This window comes from Parasteatoda tepidariorum, chromosome X1, assembly GCF_043381705.1.
Source record: "Parasteatoda tepidariorum isolate YZ-2023 chromosome X1, CAS_Ptep_4.0, whole genome shotgun sequence".
Classification (NCBI taxonomy): Eukaryota; Metazoa; Arthropoda; class Arachnida; order Araneae; family Theridiidae; genus Parasteatoda; species Parasteatoda tepidariorum.
Window position 1 is genome coordinate 49,166,048 of NC_092214.1, and position 23,228 is coordinate 49,189,275.

Here is a 23,228-nt window from a genome sequence, read left to right on the forward strand (position 1 = left end):
ATAACAGGGCTGCCTCCAATTTTACAAGAATAAGGAATCAAATTTTAATTCATCTCTTTCTAATAAAAGTGAACACCTATTCTTAATAATATTCACTAGATAGGGAACAAATAGACAACTAGAAGACAAATAGACAACTAGACTGGGAAGGGAACTAGATAGGGATCCTTTTGCTCAAGAAGTATTCTGCAGTTTGCTCAGAAGTATTCTCAAACCTCATTTACAACAACACAATAAAAAATAACAAAATTTAACACAAAATAATTTATTTACTAATATTTGCACATAAATATTTATAGTTTTCTTTTCCGATTCAAATCGGCGATTTTCTTGGAAGTGAATTTGCTTCATGTTAAATTAAATATCTTGAAAATTCATTTTTATTCCATCATGTATTCCGTCATTAAGGCTGTGAAAGAAAACAAAATAAAAATCAACACTTACAAAATTACACCTTTGCATTAAACTTGCAGTTTGCTCACAAAATAAGTTATTTATAATCTGTTACTGACATACCAGTGCAAAAACACTACCCTACAATAATGAAAGGGAAACTCACAGTTTTTGTCATTTTTTGAAATTTCTCAAGAAATTTTTGGAGAATGATATTATGACTTGAGATGAGAGGTGTTTAGACCATGCCATTTCTCAAACCAATCAATAAAGTTTTAAGCTATTGAAGGTTTCAGGGACTGGCAATGAATTATGAACGAAAAAAGAGTGCTTTTGAACGCCTCATGCCAAAAAATATAGCAATAAGTTTGTAACTTGTATCAATTAATTGGTTATCATATGCAATAGCAGCACAAAATTCCGTAAACCTAGCTTAAATATTCATGGAGATATGGACGTTTCCATGAATAAAAAAAAAATTTTTTTTGCCTTAAGTTTTCTGATTCTAACTGTAGAAATATTCAATAAAATTAAACAACTTTTTGGAATAATCTTTAATTAATAACAAGAACCTCAATTTAAGATTTGAAAAAGTTGAAAAAAATTAAGCAAGACATGAGCATTTAAAGTAGTTCTTTCATACTATGCATGCACGGAAATATTTAAAAACAAATTTTTCATAATATTATTGTGAATCATATTTCGTAACTAATGAAAAAAGACTAATCTAAACATTTTGGAAATGTAAAAAGCTTCTAGCGATTCACTAATTAACTTCTGTACTTTTTTTTAAAAGAAAGTTTTAAATGATGCAGGGTTTTTCATAAATTTCATTTTGTATCATAAAACAAAATTTAATAACAAATGATCATACCCTACAACAATTGCTCTAAGAACAAAATGTGACGGTATAAGGAAAGAAAACTAGAAATAAAATATACTTTAATAGGGGATTGTCCCCCACAATGCTGGTGACATTTTTAATAAATTGATTAGTAATAGAAAATCTCATTTCTTTTTTAATATATAAACCCAAATTTTGTAAACCTAATACATAAAATCTAATTTTTTGTGAAACCAGGTATTACTTTTCTTAGTTAATCATCAGATCTTAAATTAAATAAAAAAATCACTGAATTAAATAGGTCAACAAATGCTACAGCAGGGCTCAGCACAGATAATTGTAGAAAAAGTAGTGAAGAAAGTAACTAAAATTTCTTAAAAAGTGATAATTAATTAAAAACAATGTTAATATCCAGGCAAAATCCTAATAACCTTAAAAATATACAAGTTTAAGAAAAAAAATTGGTTTAAAAATATTTATTGCTGAAGAAATCAAATATAACTTTAAATGACATTTTAATTAACTGCCATTGAAATTTTTTTAAAAAAACATTTACATAATAAATATTTTCTAATTTTTTCAGACTAAAAAAAAGAAAAAAAGTAGCATGCGTAACTTTAGCTACTACGGCTTAAAGTATTATATTAAAGCTGCAGTGAAAGTATACAACAAAAAATTTGTTGCTATCACGTAAAGTCAATACACATTTATTGAGACGTACTTCTCATCAGGAGTCTAAAAACGATGTTTTTTTAAAACTCCAGATAGAAAACTAACAAAACGATGAATAACTATTTTTGCATACTTTTACAATGGAAATGGCGCGAAATGAGTGTGGGAAAAAGTGATTACTAAAATAAAAAATATCATATTAAAAGTATCAAAATTGAGAAAATGTGTGAAACTGGCCGAGAAAGGACAAATAACTGCTTCAAAAAATAAGTAAACTAGGTGGATTTACAATAGAATTGTCCTGAATACAGTGCCACTCTGAGTTTATGTGTACTAATTCAGGAACACCATATTGAGATGACGTACGTCCCTGTAACCTGGAGTTGTTAGCGACTAGAGTTCTCGTTTCATATATAATACCATGGGCCGAGAAGGGAGAATCGCTGTCACGAAATGTGTTCACTAATGAAATGTGCGTCCTAAAGGAGGTAAAACTTAATATATGCACGTATACTATTTTTTTGTATAAAATATATAATTAAAAAATATATTATAGAACTAACCAATTAAGATTATGTGGAGGAATTTTGGTAGATAGAATAAATAAGCGAAGAAAGATTATTCTTGGAATTTCCCTGTTCAGTAGTCATCCTGTTTTAGTATTTAGGGGTTGGCAGAAAGTCTATTTTCAATTTCTTAGCTTTGAATCTGAAAAATCTATGAAAAATCTTTGAATCCCATGAAAAATCTACACAACATTCCAGGTATGCTTCCATATAATACACTGTAGCATATTTTATAACTAAAATATATAGCTTTGACTTTAGATGGATTGAAAAAAATTAATTTATTAAAAGTCTGGAGACCAGTGAAAAATAAATATCACTCAAAAAGTAGCAAAATATTTTGAAGTAAAGAAATTTTTTTTTTTATTCTAGGTCCACAGAAGTTTAAAAAGTGAACAAATAAGAATTCCTTAAACAATAAACTGGTGGTGTCATGGGGCATTCTTAAAAACTCTGTAGGCAATAGGTTGTGCTTCTGTGACTGCTATCATAATTCAGCTTATACTAAAGTATTATAAAATCATATTCTTATTCATAAATACTCAAATAAATTTCTTTCTCAATCAATATTCATTTAAACAAAGGGTTTACAACATTTCTGTTAATGAAAAGGTTATTTAATACTTTTCTAAATACAATCTAAACTTATATAAACAATTAATATGGGTGTGTAATGTGTTTATTTTAATTTAGAAAAATTTAAGCTACAATAAAAATATTTTACCGTGTTATAAGTATTCTCACTGGCTTCTAAGAAACCTAAGCAATTTGGCTAATCTGCAAAAAATAGATAAATAAATTAAATGAAAAATTATAGTAAAATATGTTTGCTTCTGATTACTCATGAATTCAACTATGGGCTATAGAAATTACCATTGCCAAAACAATTATACTCTATAAATTTCAGTTTGTCCAAAAATAAAATAAAAGAACTGTTCTCTTACAAAACACAAACATCTGACTTGTGATAACTCTGCTTTGTGATATAGTACAATAGTGATGGCAAGTTTAACTAAATCAATTCTTCAGTAGCCTGGTCAAGTGATTTACGAGAAAGAAAGGAATTCATTTTCAACTCTTGTAATTAAGCAAATATGGTCCTTTGTTTTGTTGTGGAATGAAACATTTTATCAGAATTTGGAACAATGACAAGCATAAGACAGAACCCTAAATGTCATTCATGGTATTGAACATAGCACATCATAGTTCTTTCATTAATATAAGCATAAGTAATAGCTGTCATATTCCTCGTCTGACAGTCTGCACCAATAATGTAATATAGTTGTTTTAATACGTTGATGATTAATATTTGAGGCACACGTGCTTCCACATTGATTTCCCTATTTATAAATATTAAGAATCCTTGTAAAATATTTGCACCTTTTGGGTTTGAGTTAATTTTTCAGCAAAAAAAAAACAAAGATGCTTCAAAATTTTGACTAATCATTATTAAAGGGAAAAAATAAGCAGAGGAGGGACTGATATAATCAAAATTCAGTTTATTCGTCTAATAGGACTATAAGGAAATAACATTTTAATCACCATCAATCATTAGTACATTGTAATCCTTTCTTTGCTCTTTTCGACTTTAATATTGATTGGCCAGAATTTTGAAATGTTGCGATTGATTACAGTTAAAAAACTTAGTTTTTATTTCTCACTTGAATTTTAATTTGTGGATCTTAACATGCATATTTTGACTAGGATTAAAAAATACACATAAAGGGCAGTCATTAAGGAATACCCTGCATATTGAGGATTGAACATTGACAGGACTTTCAGGACATTGAGGGTTAAAATGACAAGCCTAGAAAAATATTAAAGACACTAACTGTGACCTTCAGGATTTGAGATTAAGATCTACTCTATCCCAACTAGGAAGATTAATTTTTGAAAACTTCCAATTATAAATGTCAAATTAACAATCAAATGTAAAACCCTAGAAAATATCTCAAGTGTCAAATTTAGTTAGTAAGGAAATGGTGCAAAATTATAAAATAGAATTTTCAAATTTTACAGGTGGTTCAGTTATTTATGGAATTAAACAAAATTCAACATAATGAGTAAGCAGCAGGCTTTAAAAAACCCGGGTAGGTTTTATTGAGTTTTTTTGATTTTAATGGGCTTTTTAAGATATTACCTAGTTTAACACAATTTAGGATTAAATTTTAATTCAAAAGGAACAATTTTAATTAAAAAGAAAACTTTCATAAGAAAATAAATAATGAATTGAAATTAAAAAAATAGCTTTAATTTTAATATATGCTGGTATTAATAAAAGGTTCTTAAATTAATCTCTTCTTTGACTAGAAATAAAAGCATAATATTTGGGTCAAAGAAATATGCTGTTTTTTGTTTTATTTATTTGATTTTAATACTTAAGTTTAATTTTTTTGCTGTCAAAATTAAGTAAGTCTTTTACAGGCCAACCAATGACATAACTACTGTTTATTTAACAATTTACTTAATAGTTTTTTGAATTGCTCTTGAAGCTATGTATTCAGAATAAGTTTTGCTGTGACCAATAAAATAATTACTCAATTATGTTAACTTTTATTAAATAAAATTTATGAAGCAAAATAAGTTAATGGTCATTACATATTATTCAGTATTTTATCATGGTTAGAAACATAATGAATTTTTATATTTAAATTATTATTTTGTAGCATTAAAATATAACTACTAACAAAATATTTTAATTCATCCATTTCTATATTTTATAAAACAAAAATATTCTTTTAAAAAGAAATAAAAAATTCTATTTTTAGTATTTTGTTATAATACTTATATTTGATTACTTTATTTGTATTTAAAAACTTATTTTTTTAAAGAGATAAAAGAAAGACAAAGTTATACCAGCCTGTACTTTTCACCTGTTCAATTCAAAACAAATAACATTAAGAAAGCTCAAACTATAGTTTAAAAAATAAGCGATTTTCCTTAATGTTAAAGCAATAAAAATTATTACATTCAGGGGTTTGTTTAGAAGAAATTTGAGTTCGTTAGCGGAACCTTCACAAAATGTCTTTTTATAAAAACGGACCCTTCACAAAATATTTTAACTTAAAAACGGACTCTTCACAAAATTTCATGATGACTACNCCTTCACAAATTTGTTTATCTTCATTATTGTTTTGTTAATCGAATAAACCCTTCTCAGGAAGGGGGGGGGGGAGAAAGACAGGCGTAAACGAAGTAAATTTTGTCTTCAGCAAATGCTTCTTCCCTTATTTGTTCGAAATGAATATTCTGCGCTCCGCAGTACCAAAATTACTAAATACCAAATATTTATATGTTGCATCGCTAATTTAGTAGCTGCAATTGCTGTTTATTTTTTAAAATTTAATTTTTTAATTATAATTTAACAGTGTAGAGCATAATCTTTATGTCTTTACAATTTAAAAACTCCTTGAAACAGTTTTTTTGCACAAATTCACAAAAGGGGACCCTGGTTGAAAGAATGTGACTTAAAGTTTATTTTATATTCACAAATTACGAGTAATTTTTTCACAATTTTACAAAAACGGACCTTTCACAAAATGTCTGGACTGACCCCTGACATTAATTCAAAGTTACATACATATTTATCTAAATACACTAAGTTTTGAAAGTAGGGTTATGTATATTTGTGTATTATGAACTAATATTTATCAATAAATAATAACAAGTCAAATAAAAAATAACAATTGATATAAGGGCAGATTTTGATTACGTTTATAAAAAAACTCATTTGAGCCCAGGTTTTATGGTTCTTCTTTAAAAAAAAAATCCACCCGGAATATTTTGGGTTTGTGGGTGGGTCTAAAACAAAAAATTACTAAAGTGGCATATTAATAATCTTTTGACGAAGATTGGACACTGGTGTCCCTTTTATAAGTTTTTTTTTCTGATGCTCTAATTATAAGCAAAAATATATTTAGGTATTTTTTAATTATAAAAAACACTCAAATAGTTACTAAATTTTTTTTTAGATGATCAGGAGATAATTTGCAAGTTTTTTTTTTTTAAAAAAAAAAAAGCGTTATTCGATTTTTATTTTATTTTATAAAAATGTAACAATAATTGTTATTTAAAAATATATCAATAATTGATTTTGTAATTTCAATAATGAATAATTGTTTCTCGTAATTTAAATCTAAATAACTGAAAATAAGTGCACATTTGATGATTGTTTGGAAGCGTCAAGTTTGGAAAATTTTACTTTTAACGCAGGAAAGACAACAGTGTTTCATGTTGTATTTTGTAACCATAAATTATTAAAATGCTAAACATAATATTTTCACTTATTTCGACTTAAATTAATATAAAATAATGAGAAAAATATAAAAGTTATATTTAATAAAAATTCTGGGTCAAAAGGTTAACGACTGAAAATATTATAATGTAAAATAAGTGAAAGTAAAAGTGAATCAGTACAGGAATAAAAAGTATTAAAAATTAAGGAAACAAAAAATTCTTCTTTCATGAGCACCTGTAAATTAGGTATAGGTTGATAAGGAGTTGAGTTTCCAGTTTTGTTTGTGAGAGAGGGGAGAGATAACACCACTACCTTTATCACTTTTTAAGGTTGGTTTTTAAGGTTGGCTATTTTACATGCCAACAAAATGGAACAATTTGAGTACTTCGATTCAATTCAAGGAGAAAAATTAATTTTATTTAACGAATTTTTATTTAGAATGAAAATGAAACATAGGGCAAAAATCTATTATAAGTGTATTTTAGATAATTGTAAATACTAGAAAATGTTACTAGAAAATCATAGAATAGTGGTTAGAACGCCTCATTAGTACTAGAAAACGATAATATAATTCGTCATAAAGTTCATAGAGGCAACAAACATCAAATATGCTAATGATTAATTGTGTTACACAATCTTGCTGAGAAAGGTTCTTTCTCTGAAAAAACATAAGTTTTTTTCGATCTTGGTTTTTGGACTATCAAAATATGAGGGATAGCCGCAGTCTGGTAAATATGGCCCCAATAGCTTAATCTGGACAGTGGTCGAATTTGTAAGGTATACACATTTTTACATTATTTTGAACATAATTTTAAATTGCATATTACAAAATTTGAATGAAATCTATTATTCAAGTTGATCGCTTTATTTTCTGGCATAGGGTGCTCAAAAATACTTGTTTTTGTTCGTAATTCATTGCCAGTCTCTTATAGATTTAAAACTTTTTTTAAGTATGAGAAATTCCTTGACCTAAACACCACTAAAGTATTTCTTGAGAAATAATTTTAATTGGCTTTAAACTACTTTCTTTTAATACTGCTATTCAAACTTTTTTCAATGTTTTGAATGTCTCCTACCTCATAAATTATCGGTCCAGTTTTTATTATATTTTTCCTCGTTTTATTGTTATTTTGTGTCATCTAATATGACTAATAGTTCAACTTTACTTTTGAAAGAATTTTAAATATGTAGTTTACGGGCGTTGTTTATGGAATACTCTATGTGCAAAAAAAGGTTTTTGAACATAATTATATTTTTTTTTTGTATATGATACAATTTCATAGAAATTTAAAAAATTTTTGGATAGAGCAAATTGATTTACATTCCTTCATTTTGTATGACACAAACCAAACAGCTATATTTAGCTGATTTTATAGTTAAAATGGATTTTTCTGGAAGCTAATAAATTTTCAAAAAATTTATTTGTGAAAAAGAAAACTAAGTTTGAAAAAGGAAAACTTCAGAACCAAGATTTATGAAAAAATAAATTAAAAAAAGTTCTGTTGGAAAAAAAAGTGAGTTAATAATAAAACCTCATTTAACAATGTTGTGCTTAATAATAATAAATAAAATTGCTGCGATAATATTTTGTTAATACTAAAGACTATTGAATGATTTCTCAGTTCTGTACTGAACATGACATATGAATTTAATTTAGTTCTTTATTTCGCAAATCTGTATCAAGGCTTAAATATTAGTACATAGTAATTGTTTCAATCATAATCACATGAAATCCTGGAACAAAATTATAATTTCAAATTATGTTTTTATGGTGCAATTACCAATTATGTTAAATTCTTATATGTGTTTCATTTTCAAACCTCATTGATACAGATGATAAATTATGTAGTTTAAAATTATTAATCATAATAATAATATTATGATCGATTTCGTTAAATTTAATTGATGTAATAACTGTACTCAATGGCAGCAATTAAAAAAATTCCTAAAGATTTCAAATACTTCGTTAATGAGATTGTTAATAACAGCTTAGGTAAAATATTTCCAATGTTCAGAAAAATGTTCCGATAATTGACATTTTATTTAATTCTATAGTTTATTTAAAATTGCAGAAACCCTACATAAATCCATCTCATTTCGCTAGACAAGCTGTTCATGAAATGGTGGTTAGTCAAGGTAAAACCCTTTTGCTTCTTTCATTCTTAGAAAATTTACCCTCTTATAGCTAAAACTTTTATCTCACTCTTGCTGAGAAGAAAACTCCTTTTTCATACCAGATTATATAGCAACCTCTTTATCAGGTAAGAGTCAAGAGAAAATAGCTATATCATACCAAGAGAATATTAAGTCAAGCTCATTCTAGGGGGAGGGACAATGGGATACCCACTAACGCACCTGAAAGCAATTACCCTAATCTTAACAGCAGAAGTTTTGGGGAGACATACAATGCACCAACACTCAACATCAGTACTGGTAATAGCACCATTTGTAGAGGAATAAGAGAAGTATTTTAGCCGCCAGCGGATATTTTATCGTCAATTTTTTTATTTTAAATTCCTTTAACAAATTGAGAATTATGAGAATATCTGGGTAAACAGGAGATAATTGTAAAATACAGGAGTCTTCAATAAAAAACAGGAGACTTGACTGGCATGAAGTAGACTAGCAGTGAGAGAATAGTGTTAGAAATTGTTGGATGGAAGAACCTTTCCTTAAGAGTTTGTGAACCAAAAATGATTATTTTTTATTGTTTTGTTTAAAATAATTTATTTCCTTTTTTGAAATTTTTGTGAATAGAATGTACCTGAAATACACTACAAGCTGATCAATCTTATGAGAAAATATTGTGGGAATAAAATTAAAATTATTTTTCTTAATTGCTTTTAAAAACCAATCATACGAGGTTAAATAATTTTTTAACACACAGAGCATAAACCATTTATAACTTTAGTTGAAAAATTTAGAAAAAAATTCATGTGAAAACTATAGTAAAAATATAGTATAGTATAGTTTTTAAAATGTTTTATGACTCAAAATACTCGAAGAAACTCATCAGGAATAACTTTGAAGAAACAAAAAAAAAGTTGAAATAGTATCAATCAATCTTTCTGAAATCAACTTCCTAGTATCAAATCAAACACTAGTTTGGGACTAATCTCAAATGAGTTTGTAGATTGCGGNATAGCGATGGTCCCGATCGTTCCGGATAATCGGTTCCCTACTGTATTTTATGACTCAAAATACTCGAAGAAACTCATCAGGAATAACTTTGAAGAAACAAAAAAAATTTTAAATAGTAGCAATCAATCTTTCTGAAATCAACTTCCTAGTATCAAATCAAACACTAGTTTGGGACTAATCTCAAATGAGTTTGTAGATTGCGGTTACCAAGTCTATGAAGTAGACACAAGACAAGTTTGAGTAACCGTTTTTTCTTTGAGTTAACACTTTCTAACAGACACAAGTATAGCTGTTATTTGGATTCACTTTCTCAGAATAAATTACTACAGGAATTCAGTTTTCAAAATTAACTGCCATATAGAGGATAAATTCATAAAATAATAAAAGATATTTTTCTTACATGCTTCACTGGTTTTATTTATTAACCCTTTGGAAAAGAATTGATGCAAAAAACACTCTTGCATTTACATTAATTCATAAAGAAAATTAATTCATCACAACACATTACATTAATAAAATTGATTCATCATAACACGTTTCATAAATGAAAAATAGTAAAATTAAAATCTACCAAAATCTAAATATGTTTAAATAACTCACTTAAAAACTCATCAACCAAATGATATCGTCTTTCGATTCAAATTTTCAGCATCACTACTTAATGAAATCATCTACATCTTCTAAAAGCTCTTTTGAGATTCCTGGCATTCCCATGAATGTTGGCATTGCTTTCTACATGACACTTCTCCTGCAATTCAATCACAATTTTCTCCGTATCAATCAAAATATCTTCACTTAAATCATATCTGGACTACATACAAAATTCATTGAACCACATTCAATATCTTCATACAAAAATACAACGGAACTTCACACCAGGTAGCTAAACACTATATTAAAAAAAAAACAAGGTTTATTTGGTAAGAAACTGATTTTTTAAAATTAAACCAGATTTTTTTTTACATTCACCAACTTAAGATGAAGTAAAATATATTAATTTATTGTTTAGTAACAATGGTATAACTAAACTATTTAAATTCTAACTAAAATAGTTCATATTATTTTACAATTATTATGAACAAAGCACTGAATAAATGAAATGTGATAGAACTAATATTTTTTTTACTTTTTTATTCATGTTCAACATCCTTATGTCGTACAGAGAGGCTAGCTGTGATGAAAAATAAAGTAATTTAAGTTAAATATTAAAAAATCAATTATTATAAATAATATTTGGCAAATAAGTCATTCCTTATTTTTTAGATACAACTAAAAAAATAATTAACAATTTATTTACATTTAAATAAACATAAAACTATGGATAGAATAAATATAATGGAAATACTTAATTGATATTAAAACAGTAAATTATTTTATATACATCAAATGAAAAATTATAATTGAAAAGTAACACTTCATTCTTATATCAGACATTATTTTTCATTGTTTATTTGAAGCATATTCATTATCTTTCTAAGTAGTTATTCATGAGTATCTCAAAATATTCATGACATTTCTGTAATTTTTATTCTATTTGTGTTACATCTAAATTAAATCATTAAAAAATAGAACATTAATCAATCATTTACATACTTTATCATACATCCTCCCTTTAATTTTTAGATAAAACCTTCATTCAAACATGAAAATTAACTTAAATCAATTAACCTAACCTATCATAACACCACATTTTACATCTCCGTACTGACTAGTCTAACTCCGACAGCCATTATTGCCAAGCTTGGCTATGGAAAAAAATAGTTGCAGAATAACAAATCTGTTACTTGAGATCACAAAATATCAGATATACCAATTTTTAGTTTGTTTTACATTTAATGAAAATATTTAACAACTTACTTTTAAACCTTCATAATTTTTCTTCTAATTACAAATTCTTGTAATTAAGTATAAAAGTATAGTGAAAACTCTCGGAAGCGACCACTCACTGTTCCACAGTAAAATGGTCATTAATGGAGGTTGGTCGTTCTTAGAGGTTACCTCCTATGACTTCAAAGTGTTATCAAAGGTCAATGATTTTTCGTAAGAGATTTTAATTTTACTAATTTCAGTGTCATTTTTTTGGTTTTGAAATGCTACTAATGCTAAACTGGATAGATAAATAAAATTTAGCGTCCATAAAAATGACCCCTAATACTTATAAAATTAAGTGTTAAAAAAAATTTACCAATTATTAATGATAAAACTATTTTAAGTAAATAAACAATTATGTTTTTTGTTCAAGTTTGCCTTTAAATTTATTTCATATAAATTAGCCTACTTTAAAAAGTGAGAGGTTTGTTTTTTTGAGATGCTTAGTTTCTTCGAAAGAAACCTTTTTTTTAAATTTTACCTTTAACTCGAAAACTAAATGATTGATAGCATTGTCCTTAGTGCACTCAGACTGTAATATTTGGTTTTTTAAATACTTTTGAATTTGCTAATTTGTTTTAATCTTTCTTACTTTGACATTTTTTCGTGTTGTTTATTTGACCTTTTCTACATATTGTGCAGAGATTTGCAAAGTCGCTGAGAGAGGTTTTGATGGTTTCTCCTAGAGGTTTTCTTAAACACATAGTTTATGGAAAACATTCCGTGACTCCCGAGAGTGGTAGTAAATAGGAGTTCACTACACTAATGTGGTTTTTTTTGGAGGTTTCACTGCATTATGCAATACTATTCATACATGTATTCGTGTAAAAATTTTAATTTTAAACATTCCTGTGTTAACAACTTTTGAGAATATTACACACTATGAGTATAGTATATAATTAGAGCACTCAAGATCTTTTGATTTTAAGGTATGTTTAAGCTTCATATGACTACTGACTTGGTTATCTAATTATTGCATTGAAGAGCTATAACTAGAAAACTCAACAAACGAATTATACATAGAACCTACAGCAGGGGTAAAAATTAAGAAAATTTAGTCAAGATATTACAAATTCAAAGGCATTTTCACTTGTCCATTTACTTGTCACTATAAGATTTTTTGTTAAGAAAAAGCTAAGAAAGTAAATTTAAATGAAAAATTAGAATACAAAGAATGCGTAATGTTTGCAATTATGATGAAATATGCTATTTCGTGACAGTAATTCAGAACAGAACACAAAACTGGAAAATCAAAAGATCAAAGCAATACACCATTCCTTTAAATGAATTGCTTGGCCAAGAGATCACTGATTATTATTTTAGTGGTCTAAGACCATTGTTTATTTTGTACATGTAAGTGTTAGAACTAGACAACAGTAAAAAATAAGTCTAAACATTTACTTTTGAAAAATGGTGTTTTAGATATCTAATAACATTACAACAGCCCTGATGTATAAATCAAGTCATAGTCAAAACTATCAATAAAGTTTTGTTTGAACTAGGTATATTATGAAAATACTTTAATATTTTGTTTCAACTGTAGTCATTAATAAAAATAAACTTTAGAAAATAACATTGTGCTTTGCTTATTCAAATACCTTTTGTTAAGAAAGTCACACATTACAACATTCCCATTTACAATGGCAGCTTTCAGCTCAAATTAGTCACATGTTTTGTTGAGTTGTGGAAGTGCAACTACATGCACATTGTTTTGTTTTCCGTGCTGTCTTTGTAACATCTCACCCATTATAAGCATTAAACCTAAAAAGAAATAATAATAATAATATTTCTGAGAAATGTGATTTTTCTTAAACATTTAAAGATAATTTAACAGTTGCTAATAATATATTACTGAATTACCATGAAATAAATTTCAGAAAAATAAAATCCTAGGTACAATTTTAAAAGTACTATTTATCAAACTTCCATGGAAGGAGCACATTTTTTTCAAATTTTCACTTGCAAAAAATATCTGAAAAGATATAGAAATAAACACTATTTTATGAAAGATAGTAGTTATTTTTAATCCATACCTTATGTAGCATTTACCTAGTAACATGTATATACATGCTAATCTGGTTCATTATTAATCAATTTATTTTTTTAATTTAAAACAAATCATACTCTAGTATTTAAGTAGTTATGTTGATCGTATATCGACTTTTAAGTAACACATTTCAATAAAAATGCGATGGAATGTGGCAGGTAAAAAGGTAAATAGATAAATAAATAATACAACTCAATATAAATGGATAAAAATAGTTATAATAATAATAACAACCATCCTCTATCCCACATACAACAAAGTGAAACAATATTCATTAATAGTTCAGATTTTATTGATTCCGATATTAATTTCAAAATAAAAATCATGATATATTTTTAGACAAAGCTTGCATAAATTTTTCAGTATAAAACAGTAAGTAGATAAATAGTTTGGCTTAGCCAAAAGAGTGAGAGTACACATTGGTTTATACCGAATACAAAGAAGATATTTCTTTCGTTACCTTAGCCAATTTAGTTTCAAAAATTCAATTAAGCTTTTTGTTGTACACAATTTAGCTTTGTGCTTTGCATAGGGCCAAATAACAAAATTTTACTTCTGGCAAGTAACCAATTGTAGCACTTTTTCAAAACGATTAAAAAAGTTGTTGATATTGATAATTTAATGCATTTCTTTTTAAGGAATTCATAAAACATGATTACCATTACAAATGTTTATTTATAAAAAAAAAATTAAAAAATAAGTGTGAAATAAAGTAATTTTCAGATTCATAATTTGATATTAAAAAAATAATAATATACACATTTGTTCATTTTTAACAAAAAAAAGTGGCAATTTACATAAAATTTTTTAATCCTTTTTTGTATTATTTAGTCCTCTTGTGGCCAGTAGCTTCCATAAATTTTGCCTATAGTACTCTGACTCTAGATACAAATACAAATGTTTATACTATTATGGTAAACATAGCTATCTTGCTTCAGCGAAGTAAATCACAATAATGAATTCATTGTGCTGCCACTATTTTCAAAAAAGGGACCTTTTAAAAAGATTCTAGATACAACGGTGTTAAAAGATTAGTTCACAATATTCTCTTTCAATTTTAATATTTTATTTATAGATAGTTTACCTTAATCATGTTTACAGATGAATTTTTGAAATTTGAACTATTCATTTAGATCATCAGATGAAAGACAAAATGTTTAATTTAATTTGTCAATTATTTACTACAGTACGGAACCCGTTATCCAGAAATCAGAAAACCGGAAAACCAAAAAACCAGAACGAAAATCGATAAATTTTCCCACCATTTTTTAAAAATTTTTTTTTTCCCTCGTGAGATTTTAGGATTTTTCTTTCTTTTTTGAAAGATGTTTATCTTACCATCATTTTAGAAATAATCATTAGTGTATTACTTTATCGTTTTTTCTTCTTTTTAATATTATTTCCAAATGCTTTTTTTTTAAGTTGGGTTTAACAATAAAAAAATACGGCTTTTTGTAGCGATTCAAAAAACCGGAAAAATCAGTTATCCGGAATAGCGATGGTCCTGATCGTTCTGGATAATCGGTTCCCTATTGTACTTTTCCTTAGACAGCTGTTCTAAAAGAATATTAGAATTCTTAAGAGCCCTCTCCCCTTGTCTTTTTGAAATTTAATAAAAAAAATTTCTTTTCTATTTATTGAAGGTTTCTGTTCCTAAAAAAATTTATTAATAGAGTTTAATTCAACAGTATTATACAGTACAGAACCCGTTATCCGGAAATCAGAAAACCGGAACGAAATTCAATAAATTTTCCCGCCATTTTCAAAAAGAAATTTTTTTTTTCCTCATAGGATTTTTCTTTCTTTTTTGAAAGACGTTTACCTCACCATCATTTTGGAAATAATCATTAGTGTATTACTTCATCGTTTTTTCTTCTTTTTAAGATTATTTCCAATTTTTTTTTTTTTTTAGTTGGGTTTAACAATAAAAAAAAAAAGGCTCTTTGTAGTGATTCAGAAAACCGGAAAAATCAATTATCCGGAATAGCCATGGTCCCGATCGTTCCGGATAATAGATTCCCTACTGTACTTTTAAAATTAATACAATAAATTTATATAATACCATAAAATTCTTTTACTTTACTAAAATAATAATTACTTTACTACTTTTATACTTTTATAATACTTTTAATAATTAATTACTGATTAAATACTTTTGTTTCATTTGAATGATGGAGAAAAATTCTTTTGGCATAACTTGTACAAAAATGAATATATTTTTTGAAAGACTAAAGTAGGCAAATGCGTAATAAGTAACTGATATAAAATTTTTCTTCTTCCGTATCCTGTATTGTAGCTGTCATAATAGAATTAGAGTAAATTAGGGCTCTCAGTCTAAAACAAAAATCCACACTTTACAGCTTATAAGAGACTGTATCTTATAGAAATAACTTGAATTTAGTACGAAACATTTTGATTTGTGCACTACTAATTAATAGGTATAATTCTTTGCGTAAAATTTATAAATGTTTTATCAGAATCACTTGCAGTAATCATTACAAAATTATAAAAACAATAAAAAACTTCAGCCTCTTCACAACAAGTGAGTCAAATAATAATTACCTAATTACATTTAAATGTGCATAAGTTATGCTTTTTCATACTAAAGACTTGAAATTTATATTCACTTTATAGAATATACTTACAATGGTTTAAGTATTCAAAAATTAAATTTCAAGAAAAATAATAAAACATTCAATGTTTGTGTGCTTTTTTGCTTTAAACTATTGAATAAAAGATGAGATTTCCGTATCATTATCTGTGGCTGAATAATAGCAGTCTTGGCAACTCCCAGGCAGGGGCCGGCAAGAAATTTAAAAAAAATATCACAGAAAGGAACTAGCTCGAAAGGTATAACTGATAGCCACTCTAGGGAAAACATCTACATGTTTTTTTTTAAATTTTAAATTTGCAAGTTTAAAATCTTTTTGTCACCTTGATGATTGTAGTTGGCGGGATCACGATGCTGAAAGATCCCCTAAAAGATTCAGTATCAATCAAAATGTTAGCCATGACAATAATAAAAATTTTGATCCATCTTGTAAAAAACATTTACAGGCAACAGTTCTGTGTAAAAAAGTGAATTTTTTTTGGTACAGTAGGGAACCGATTATCCGGAACGATCGGGACCATCGCTATTCCGGATAACTGATTTTTCCGGTTTTCTGAATCGATACAAAAAGCCGTTTTATTCCAACTAAAAACAAAAATAATTGGAAATAATCTTAAAAAGAAGAAGCAACGATGAAGTAATACACTAATGATTATTTCCAAAATGATGGCAAGGTAAACATCTTTCAAAAAAGAAAGAAAAATCCTAAAATCTCATGAGGAAAAAAAATTTTTTTTTAAAAATTGCGGGAAAATTTATCGAATTTCGTTCCGGTTTTTAGGTTTTCCAATTTTCGGATAACGGGTTCTGTACTGTATTATTATTGCATGTCAAAATAAATTTTTATCAGAGTACTGTAATAATTCATCTATGTTTCAACAGCAAAAAATTATCTTGAGACCTAGCTTTCTATGATCTAAGAAAGAATATAGACCAGTAAATTATTGATTCATAAATTATTTATGAGTTAAGGAACTGGATATAATAAACTGCAATTGGAATGAATAACGTGAATAAACAAAAAATAGAGCATGCAAAAGTAGTTTTTTAACAAATTTTGGATCTTCTTTTCCAAGAAACGTTTAATAATTAACTTTCACATTTTTCAAGGCAATAATAGTTAAATTAACATTTAATTTTAAGACTATCTTAATATTACAAAAATGCAATCGAAATTTGAAAAATGCATGGAATACAAAAAATTTAGAAAAGGTGAACAAGATAAAATGTCCCCGAGAAACGTTTTTAAGTTTATTATCATAATAAACTAATTATTATTATATAGTATTAAGGAAACTAACTGATAAAGAAAAAAAATGCGCTGAATATATTTTTAAAAAATCTTACATACTTTGGTCTACTAATGTTACGAGAAGATTCGTTTCATTTTGCATTGGAATACTAAAATGTGTAAAGATATTACCAATAATATCTATTACCAATAGTATCTATTACCAGTTGTATCTATTACCGGAAGCACCTATTTCCCTCGAATTACAGGAGGAAGTAGCTTGATGGTGGTAAATTTTAAATATTATGAGTTGCCTCAAGCAACAGGGTCATGCCAGATGATACTGAATGCAGTTAATCTTTACTTTGATGTGAGAGCATGTTTTGCTTAATCTAATAAAGTCATTCAGAAGAGCAATAAATAGTAAATAATAAAAAAACATTGTAATAATTTTAGTTTTATTATTTGTGTCGATATTTGTCTTAAAGTTTAGTGCAGGATTTTGTAGTATTTTTCAGCATTAATTAATTGCTACTGATCCCCCTCCAGATGCAGAACAGGTATTCACCTAGTTAATTAATGAAATAACAATAAATAAATGATAATTAACGTCAATATTTTTACAATAGCATTTCATTATTAGTAAATGAAAATAGCATTTTAAATTATGTTTTTATTATAGTACTTCCTTTTTTAAAGGTGAGATGTCATATGACACCTGGAACATTATTTTCAACCATTTATATTTTATTCCTCTCACTGAAGCTTATTTTTCTTTAACTGTTCTTATCTTTTCAACAATTCTTCAAGAGTGCTTATTGAAGCAGTGCAAATGCACAAACCACTACAAGTTTGATTTTAAAATTTTTCAAGTTATAAAACCCTTTGGCACCTAAGGAAATATTTTCATGGCACTGGAATCAGAAATATACATGTGATTTTCTTTAAAATTACATCTACAATAGACACATGTAAAACGACAAAACAAACAAAAATTGGCTTAGCAAAAAGTTTAAAGATTTTAGAATTAATATCAATATTTAACAGCACTTTTTATCTTAAACAGCGTCTACAGTTCATTTTTGCTTAAAAATTTTATTTAGAAAAGTTATTTTTCTAAACAAAACAGTGCCAATTTTAGGCACACGTTTTTAAAAACAAGTAAATATAAGAATTATCATATTTATATAAATATGAGAATTAAAATATAAAAATATAAGAATTATGGAATAAAATAAAGCTTTTTGGTCATCCTACCTAACGTACATGTCATCTCTTTCTAGACTTCAAAAGTCCCCAAAAAGTTAAATAAATGTGAAAAATACTATTTTATCGAACATTGCAGTGAATTTTTACAACCTAGTTGTGTTTATAACAATTTTCATTACTTATTAGTAATGTGTGAATTAATCTTCATAGTTTTTTGGTAGTTACCAATGACCAATTAAGAGTTAAGCGAGTACTTTGCTGTTTGTTTACATTTATCCTTATCTTTTACATTTCCGGCTGTCTATTTCTTTCAAAAAACGGACATCAAAATTAGCAAAATCAGAGTCTCTATTGATACATTAATATTGTTGGCAAGACTCTGAAGCCGCCGGTAATAATTGGGTACTTGCAGCTCAAGAAGAAGAAGAAGACAACCAATACCCACGCATGTGACCTATGACGTCAGCGCCAGTTATTCTTTAAGAAATCTTTGAGAAATTCGGGTGACGGTGCCATTATACTAATCAGGCACTTAATACTCCAAAAGTGAACTTGGCACTTTAATCGCTGTATTTTTTTAAATATAAAATCAGAGCCCGACAAAGGCAGGGGCAGTTGGGCAGAGGGGGTCCCCGAAACAAATAGAAAGTTTATTTTAGGTTACCTTCCTCAATGAACTTTTTAAAATAAAATATCAGTATACAATGTAAAATCAATCTGTTTTATGCTGCCTTCTTCATTAATCTATCGCATGAACATAAAAAATCTATATTTCGTAAATCCATGATTTTCTAGTGAGGAATTCAGCTAAATTTTCGCAATTACGTTGAACAAATTTATCTAATCAAAAGCCTGTATTTTTACGTATCTCAAAATGCGATATGTTTACGAAAATACAGGCTTCTGATTGGTTTAATTGAGCCACCAGAGTTGCAAAAATTTAGCTGAATTCCGACCTAATGTCAGCAAGGATATAAATTTTTCGCAGCTAGATGACAAAGTTAACAATCTGCAATCGGCATGATGAACACAAAATTGTCAGAAAATCAGTAAAATGGACAGAACGATATTTCGTCCGACCATTGGAGGAGGGTGGGACTTTATAGGTGTTTTAGGTTCTAGTCAATTTTCTTGTTATATGTGTAAAATGAGGTGCAAATTTAAATACCTCCATAAAGTTCGGATCTTCATTACTGAAGTAGTAAAGCAGAAGGGGCCCCCAAGGAAGTTTTTGCCCCGGGCCCAAATTAGGCTAAGTCGGGCCCTCTATAAAATAACTTATTATTAATAGATTATTAATTCACTGGGATCATCTATTTTAATTTATAACAATAATTTCCAAATCATGCAAAATTGAAATTGATTTTTTGAGAACGTATTCACATTAAATACAATTTTTAATGTCACATTAAATACAATTTTTAATGTTCCAATTTATGAGATAACAAAGAAATATTGAGCTTTCATTTGTTTAGAAAATACAACGATTTTGATGGAAATATTTTGGCTATGCGAGCATAAATAGCAATAAAACCAACTGGCTGATAATTTTCTTTTGAGACATTTGCCAGGAGTCTCATCTGAACATAATATAAGTATGTAGATTAAATTATTCTTATGTCTTTGAACTTTCAACACGTTTAAGATCAGAAATACGATGCTTTAACACCTTTCCTATTTTGCTTCTAGATTTGTGACGATTTTTATTTGGTTCGCCTTTTATGTTTATTTCGAATTTAAATGTAAAGAAACAATTATAAATAGAAATTACGCGCTATCAATGTAAATATTAAAACTGCCTATTCTAGTCCCTAAATCCTGAATAGCGCTCGTAAACAACGAAATATTCTGATTTTCGATGGTGGTAAAATTATAACGTTCACAGTTCAGTTAATAAAAATATAAATTTGTATTTTATGCTTTTTTTTTCCTCAAATTGTTCTCGCAATCAGTGAAAACACACTTTTTCTAGCATTGTAGCTCCATCTGACTTCCAAAAGAACTACAAAATCAAATATAACAAACCTTTTCTTTGCTTTAAAAGAAATTCGAAATCTAATTTTCCAAAAATAATCATTTTAGATTATGGCAAACAAGATTCTTGAATTATTATTTAAAAAGATATCAATTAGAAAAGTTTCGAAACTTTACTTTTTCACATCAAAATTTTAAAATAATGATTAAAAAAATATAATAGAAAGAGAGGAAGACGTGGCCAAGAAGGATCTTTTGATCTGAAATCGAAAACTTAATGAAAAAGGTATTTATTATATAAAATGTGGCATATGGGAAGAATGGATGTAAATTGACTTTCTAAGGTTGAAAAGAAATCGTAAAAATTGTATTGAAAAAAAAATTTATGTGGTTTAAATTTTTAATAGTACCTGAATTTTTAACTGTGCAAGAATTAATCAAATTTAATGAATAAAACGTGGAGACAATTTTTAAATCATAATTAAATAAAATCCGATTTAGAGAATGAATGTGTTAGTCGATATACATTATTGTAACAGAAAGCTTAATATTAGCATGCCCACGATGGCTGTTACACTCATTTTAGTATTTTTTAAATTATTCTTACTGTTCAAGTATTTCATTTCAATTTTCAAAATCAGCTGTTTACTTGAACAAGAGGTTGTTGTTAGGGATGGGCGAACTGGGCCACTGAAAGGTCGCTAAAGGGTCGCTTAATTTTAAGACGGTCAAAAATTCAGATCTGGTTACTGTAATGAAGACGGCAAAGAATTCAGATCTGGTTCATGGTTATATTACAACTTTTTCTTTGCATTTGCCTACCTTGGATTAATGGTTACATTTCCTCGGGTAATTAGTATAAATTATAATTCATACGAATTATTATTCATATTTCCAAATGTATCTAATTTTATTTCAGTTACTGTTCCCTTATATCAGGAGTGTAATTTTTAAAATAACAACATGGAGCTTTTAGTCAACTCAAATTTTAAATCATTGAAATTAATTGCATTAAAAACTTCAACTATTGCCGATTTGCGAACGAGTGTTTGAGGAGGGCAATCTCTAAGAACTGTCGAAAATGTCAGGAAAAATAAAATGCAGGGTTGGCCTAATTTAAAAATATTTACGTAAGAAAATTATCAGTTTGAATCGCATTATTATTTTTCTTTTAAATCAAAGATTTATCTAAAAACTATTATTTATACAGTACTGGATTATCTAATATGTATGCTTTTTAATCTGACTTTGACCAGAATATCATCTTTTATTTCTTATATAAAATAAAACTATGGATCTTTCTCTTTCAAAAACTATCTGAATTTGCTTCTGCTTCAATTAGAACAGAAGTTATGATGATTTAAAAAAATATCGATATCAAAAATTAAATTAATAACACTGCGTCGCTTTTTTTTAGATTTTTCTCATAACTAATTTTTCGATTATTTTCCTTCAATCTAAATGAAGTCTCTTAAAATATTTTTGTTCAAAATACTTGGAATTTTGAATGAATATTTCTTACACATTATCTCTTGGGAATAGACTACGGACTAATGGATTAAACGATTTTTTTTCTTGTGTTCCAGCTAACATAAAAATAATTAATCTTAAATTTTAGCCTTTTTTACCGAATATGTTTCTAGATTTGCTGTAAAATATCTAAATATCAATATTATGTCTAATCCTTAGTCTATTCTCTAAGTTGAATTTTTGTGAGCTTTATAAAGCAAGGATAATCAAAGATTAATAAATTTTAACAAAGATGTCTGTTTTTTTTAAAAAAGTTCAATTTTTGGATTGTTTTTAAAAATCCATTTAATTTTTATTCTTATTTTGTATTCATACCATGTTTCAGTACATAAAACATGTATAAATCTAAATAAAAAATTTTAAACTTTTGTCTCTGAAGTTATTTGGGTACCTTAAGTCTGTAATGATAAGACATTGATATCAAATTTCATCAATAATGAATGTTTTATTTATAGAATTAAGGAATAAGTTAATAAATTAAGAGACAAAATATTCTCTCTCTCTTTCTCTCTTAATGTACTCATTGTAATATGCAAAATAATTTGCTGTTTTATCACCAAAAAAATATATTTCAATTGTACCCATTTAATTTTATACACATTTATTTCAATAAAAGCAGTTTAATTGAAAAATATATTTCAATTGTACCCATTTAATTTTATGCACATTTATTTCAATAAAAGCAGTTTCAATACAAGCAATTTTAAAACTTATGAGATATGTAGCTATGGTATCTAATAGTAAATAAAGAAGACTTGTTCTGCCAAGAATAATTTAAATTTAAAAATATTTTGCAATCTAAATTAATTTACTTTTCATTGAACAAGTTGGTTATCTTTCTTTGTAATCGATTAATATTTTTAGTTTTATATAAAAAAAGACTAACTTCATTTATTCAGTAATT

At 27.1% G+C, this 23,228-nt stretch overlaps 1 long non-coding RNA gene across 2 annotated transcripts; it reads right to left on the reverse strand.

The window, feature by feature from the left end:
• Nucleotides 1–249: 249 nt before the first annotated feature.
• Nucleotides 250–19,196, reverse strand: LOC107456092 (uncharacterized). 2 transcript variants are annotated; one of them, XR_001585667.3, is made up of 5 exons: nt 18,869–19,196; nt 13,321–13,483; nt 10,454–10,601; nt 3,200–3,252; nt 250–409 (listed from the first exon to the last, which is right to left on the reverse strand). It is a non-coding gene; the product is annotated as an uncharacterized lncRNA (long non-coding RNA). The 2 variants fall into 2 exon arrangements; XR_006226161.2 differs by having other exon boundaries at nt 10,454–10,743; nt 18,869–19,193.
• Nucleotides 19,197–23,228: the final 4,032 nt, after the last annotated feature.